Source organism: Cyprinodon variegatus, unplaced genomic scaffold (assembly GCF_000732505.1).
Source record: "Cyprinodon variegatus isolate N-32 unplaced genomic scaffold, C_variegatus-1.0 Scaffold28, whole genome shotgun sequence".
NCBI classification, from domain to species: Eukaryota; Metazoa; Chordata; class Actinopteri; order Cyprinodontiformes; family Cyprinodontidae; genus Cyprinodon; species Cyprinodon variegatus.
The window spans coordinates 87,724-93,377 of record NW_015150481.1 but is presented as its reverse complement, the minus strand read 5'-3'; the positions used below and the strand labels follow the sequence as shown (position 1 = coordinate 93,377).

At 41.7% G+C, this 5,654-nt stretch overlaps 1 protein-coding gene across 1 annotated transcript in view; it reads left to right on the top strand.

Moving 5' to 3' along the window:
• Nucleotides 1-992: 992 nt before the first annotated feature.
• LOC107099221 (membrane-associated guanylate kinase, WW and PDZ domain-containing protein 1-like) overlaps nucleotides 993-5,654 on the top strand; it is a gene marked incomplete at its 3' end in the record, with an annotated part of 51,620 nt that continues 46,958 nt past the window's right edge. The window contains exon 1 of the mRNA XM_015397275.1: nucleotides 993-1,214. The remainder of the gene's footprint in view (nucleotides 1,215-5,654) is intronic.

Here is a 5,654-nt window from a genome sequence, read left to right as displayed (position 1 = left end):
TCTCTACTTAAAAAAACACTTATAACATGTAAAAAATGTTTTTTTTTTTTATATTCCTTACTTAAAAAGTCAATGTACAACATGATCCATAAACACCTCATTTTATTTCAGCATTAAATTCTGTTTAAAGTAACAGATTATAATTAAAAATGTCTCCTGATCTTTACTGGTTGATGATTTTCTTTATTCAGACCCGCTGATTTTTAATTGGTTACCTTTGCTATAAAGCCTGGAACTCAACGCTATTTCCGACATATAGAACATAAAAATCTTCCTGGATGGGAAGCCAAACGTCTTCAAACTTGGACACAAAGGCCAGTGGATTGTTTTTAACCTTTTTGATTTCATCTCATTTATTCCTTGTTTTATTTCTGTAAAACTTTGAACACACAGAAAAAGCATCAATCAATCAAAAATAACAAAAACTACTGTGTGGAATTTATTATTGTCTGTATAAAGTGTTTCTTAGGCCGTAGTTAATGAGCTTTGAAAGTTTACAAAACTAAATACTGAATTAAATTCATATTTTAATGAAGGTAATTATGTGTCTTAATGAGGCGTTCAGTGACCAAAACGTATTGTTTTCACAGTGCAGCATCCTGGCTCATTAAACAGGAATTTGTTTTACATTTATTAGGGTGCCATAAACACATCATCTTCACCGTTTTATATATACAGTATATATATATATATATATATATATATATATATATATATATATATATATATATAATTTTTATTTATTTATTTTTTCCCTTTTTTCTTTTTTTTTGTTGTGAAAATTGTGCTGAATAAAGTTTGTTTTCAGGTTCTGTCCTCCCAGCAGATCCAATCGTGGTGACGTCAGCCCCCTACCCCGAGTTCCCCTTCATCACGCAGACCCCGCCCACCGGAGGCGGGCCTCTCTTACACATGCACGTACACGCGCGCAGTAACTGTCAGTAGTAAAGCTGCCGCTTACCTGCAGGCTACACGCGCGCGCGCGCACGCATGAGTGCTTTAGGGTGAAAAAAGATCCACACGCAGAGCTCAACGCGCATGCGTGTGTGTGGTCTTCCACCTTTCAATGCTTTCGCATTTTTTTACCTGCAGTGGACAATTACGCACAGGCAGACGCGCACGCTGGCGCATGCTCGCCGCAGCAGCAGCGCGCGGCAGCAGAGGGAAGAGAGGAGACAAGCGCATCCGCACCGCACGCGGCAGGAATTATGAAGGTAAGGAGCTGCTTTGCTTTCTGTTTATTTCTTGTCTGTTTATCTGCTGCTTGTGCGGCGCGAGGCGCCGGGACGCGCGCGCCTGGGGACGTTTTTTACTGGTGTCCGTGCACGAGGAAACGGCTCTGTCAGCAGTTTTCCAGCCGACACATGCAGCACGCAGCCCGGGCTGAGGGGGCAGCGGAGGGTCGGTCACCTCCTCCATCAGAAACACCGTGCACGCGCGCGTGCTTCTTTGGAAAGACAGCAGCGTGAAAAACACGGGCGCGTGCGCATGTTTCCATGGTGTCCATCCAGCAGCTGGATGTTCTGCTCTTTGTCTGCTGTAAGATGAATGTATGGGAGCAGGAGTGAGGAGGAGGAGGAGGTCACAGGGAGGAGAGGAGGAGGAGGAGGAGGAGGAGGGGGTCACAGGAGGAGAGGAGGAGGAGCGTTCAGGTGTGTCACGATTCTTCCTGGTTCTGTGCCCGCCTCATAAAGAGGCAGAAAGGTAAGCACACCTGAGCTTCATCACATGACTGGGAGGAAGACCTCACAGGCTGTCCATGAGGTCATCAACCACCTGCTCAGGTAACCCATAGCAACCAGATCACCTGATCAGATTCCTGACGGCTCATTGAAGATCAACCGAGTAGTCTGAGTAGAGGAGATCCATGATTCTCCTTCTGGTCGGACGCCATAACTTTGACCTGAGACACTGGGACAGACTGGGATACTGACTGGGATACTGACTGGGATGTTTCAGGCCGCCGGAGGACTTCCTGTCCCGGAACCTTAAAACCAGGACAGACCTTCAGAGAGAAGAGCTCCACAAGAGAAGCTGAAAGGTGTTGATGGCTCCGCTGAGTCAGCGCTTCTCCACTGCAGTCTATGGTGGAAAGGTTTCCTTGTCCATACTGGGAGGTTCCCAGTACACAGTGGGAGGTGTTCCCAGGTGTTCCCCTGATTCACCTTCTAGTTCTGGTCTTTATATGAGACTTTGGTCCCATCTGAACTCGGGGATGTTTCCTTATTTTGTTCTGGGCTGTACTTTGGTCGCGCCCTGAAGTTGACATCCAGACCAGCTCACTGGTTCACTATCGTAATGCAGCGTTCGGGGCTGCGTGGAGAAAGGGGAACATTTTCACAGTCTTCCCAAGGATCCCTGCAAAGTTTGATGCTCAGCTGTTCATTTGCTCGAAGCATTTTACCAAAGACAGCTTTCAAAATGTTGGACAGTTCAAAGCAGGATTTGCTAAACTTCTTTTACTGAAACGAGGAGCTGTTCCCACCATAAGGCCGTCGCAACCGCAGGCTGGAAGGATGACTCTGTAGATGGCAATGGTAGCGTATCTATGGCGACCGCATTTGGGTTTCTGAAAAGAGAGACACTTTTTTGAGGGGGGGCTACTGGGCCGCTGACTGGACTGATCATTGGAACCGACCAAAAGGAAAATTGGTCACAAAGTTTGCCGCTGGCCGCTTCTTCCGGATCAAACCAAGAGCCTTGGCAGACGGGGGTGCTGCACTAGCTGCGATCGGCTCAGTTAATTCACCCGATCTGATCAGATGGAAAAACTCTAATGCTGTCTGTTAGTAGTTAAGCAATGTTTTGTAATCAGATCTATTTACCAAGAAAAACTCCTCATTTATCCTGGAACAAAGCTACGCCCAACTGTTGTGTCATGTGACCAAATCAGCTCATTTCATTGGCTAGAAGCTGCTCGTCTACATCAAGCGTAGATTGCTTTGGCTTTAGTTCACCAAAAGGTAAAAATATTTACAGCTGAATTTCTTTAGCAAATTTTTCACAGATATAAATTCATTGTAAGGAATTCAATGTTTAAAGAAAATTCAGTGTTTAAAATACGGCGTTAAATAAAAAGGGAGATTATAATGAGACTATTTTTCTTCCATAGGTTTCTCATATTGATGAGTTTCTGCCGTCATCTGATTATTTCTGGTTTTATGTGTTTCTGGACGACTCTATAGATTTATAAAGACTTTTATTGGATCCTTTTAAAGGTTCTGCTTCATAGAGAATTCTCAGTTTTTTTTCCACCTTCAGGTAATCTATGAAGAAAAGATGAGCAGAGCTTTTAATAACATCGTCACTCAGTCTATGTGATTTATATCTAGCTCAAATGAATTTCTAATAGTTTTTCAGAAACAGACGTTTCAGATTCAGAGAATTAATCAGAAATGTTTTTAAACCTGGTAGTGAATAAGTTGAATAAGTCTTGAAACACTTTACTGACATTAATTTGATATGTTAATATCTGATCATCATGTTTACTCTATAAATTTTCCACATGGGGTCGGGTTCTAAAAACAAACGTTCTGGATTCCCTAAATTTGGATTTCTCATTTCTTTAGAGGACATCTGGAAGAGGTGGATGCATCTTAGGAAATCCAGCTGCTTGTGCTGAATTTACTCCTCCTGAATGAGCATACAGCAGCTGCTAACTGTCGCTTCCATTGTGTTGCTGACTTTGCAGCAATACCTCACATTTAGCATACATTTAGGGAGAGTGGGAAAGAAAGACCAAAAGATAAAAGAGAGCAGGACACTTGCAATAAAAGCTGAACCCGTATCGTCTAGAAGATAAACCAGACCAGACACAGAGGAAAAGGGCAACTCTGTCATCTATAAAATCAAGTTGTTGACAGCATCAGCCCAGCTGATACCTGCTTCTTAGACGGTACAACAGCAAGGAAGGCCAGATAGAGCAACTATGATTAGAAATAACATCCAGTTCAAAGCTGAACTAACAAAAAATTCAAACCAGAGTAGTAGAAGAATGTGAGGGATTGATGTCGAATAAACAACAATAATTATTTTCTCTACCTGCTTTTCCAGGATGAGAGAATCCTGCAAAATAACGACTGGATGCCATCGACTGATTTACGGTAGATGGATTTAGATTGGTGCTAAAGAAATAAAAACAATTGAATTGAAATGAATGTAGCAGAGTGAGCAAGAGTTTTATGTCCTCCAGCAGTCTAAGCCTACAGCAGCAGAACTATAGAGATAGATCAGGATAACCTGAGCCACTCTAACTAGAAGCTTTATCAAAAAGGAAAGTTTTAAGCCTAGCCTTAAAAGTAGACAGGATAGACCTGCAGATTGAGAGCGAAGTGCTCTGTTAGGAACATAAGGAACAATCAGATCTCTGATATCAGATGGAGCTTGGCCATTTAAGGCTTTATATGTGAGAAGGAGGATTTTAAATTCTATTCTGGAGCCAACGAAGGGGAACTCTAATAGGAGAAATATCATCTCTTTTTCTTAAGTCTTCAGGCATGCCGCTATTCTATGTAATGTAAATCCCAATGAAACTAACCATTAATTAGACTACAGGTATGTCTTGAGGACATGAACACCTGGATGACTCTTAACTTTTTGCTTCAATTACTGCCTCCTTAAAAGCCTGTAATAGAGATATTTAATCATATCTAAAATGGAGATGGAAATCAGAGGTAATATCTTCTTATACAGAGACAAAAACAAGTATTTTAATATCCTGCTATTTTGCAAGTTCTCCTACGTAGAAATCACAGAGGGTCTGAAATTGTTATCGTGCATGTCCACTGTGGGTGACAGAATCTAAAAAAAACATCCAGAAATCACAATATATGATTTTCTAACTATTTCTTTGTGTGATTCAGCTGCAAATAAGTATTTGACCACCCGTCTATCAGCTAGAATTCTGACCCTCAAAGACCTGTTAGTCTGCCTTCATAATGTCGAACTCCATTTATTATCTTAAATTAGATGCTCCTGTTTGAGGTCGTTAGCTGCATAAAGACACCTGTCCACCCCAGACAATCAGTAAGGATCGAACTACTAACATGGCCGAGACCAAAGAGCTGTCCAAAGAAATTAGAGACAGAGTTGTAGACCCCCACAAGCCTGGAAAGTTCTACGGAAAAACTGCCAAGCAGCTTTGTGAGAAAAAGGTCCACTGTCGGAGCAATCATTAGAAAATGAAAGAAGCTAAACATGACGGTCAATCTCCCTCAGACTGGAGCTCCATGCAAGATCTCACCTGATGGGGTGAGAAATCAGCTTGTGGAGGAGTGGGCCAAAATCCCTCCTGCAGTGTGTTCAAACTACAGGAACCGTTTGACCTCTGGAACTGCAACCAAAATCTACTGTACCAAATATTAACATTGATTTTCTCAGGTGTTCAGATACGTATTTGCAGCTGTATCATACAAATGAATAGTTATAAAAGCAAATATTTAAAAAATTTTTTTTTTTTTAAGATTACGTCTCTCACAGTGGACATGCACCTATGATGACAATTTCAGACCCATCCATGATTTCTAAGACAGAGAACTTGCAGAATAGCAGGGTGTTCAAGTACGTATTTTCCTCTCTTTATAACCTGGTTGGAACTGGATTAAACATACAAGTTGAAGGTTTAGATCGAGATCATTATGATCAAAATTGGATGA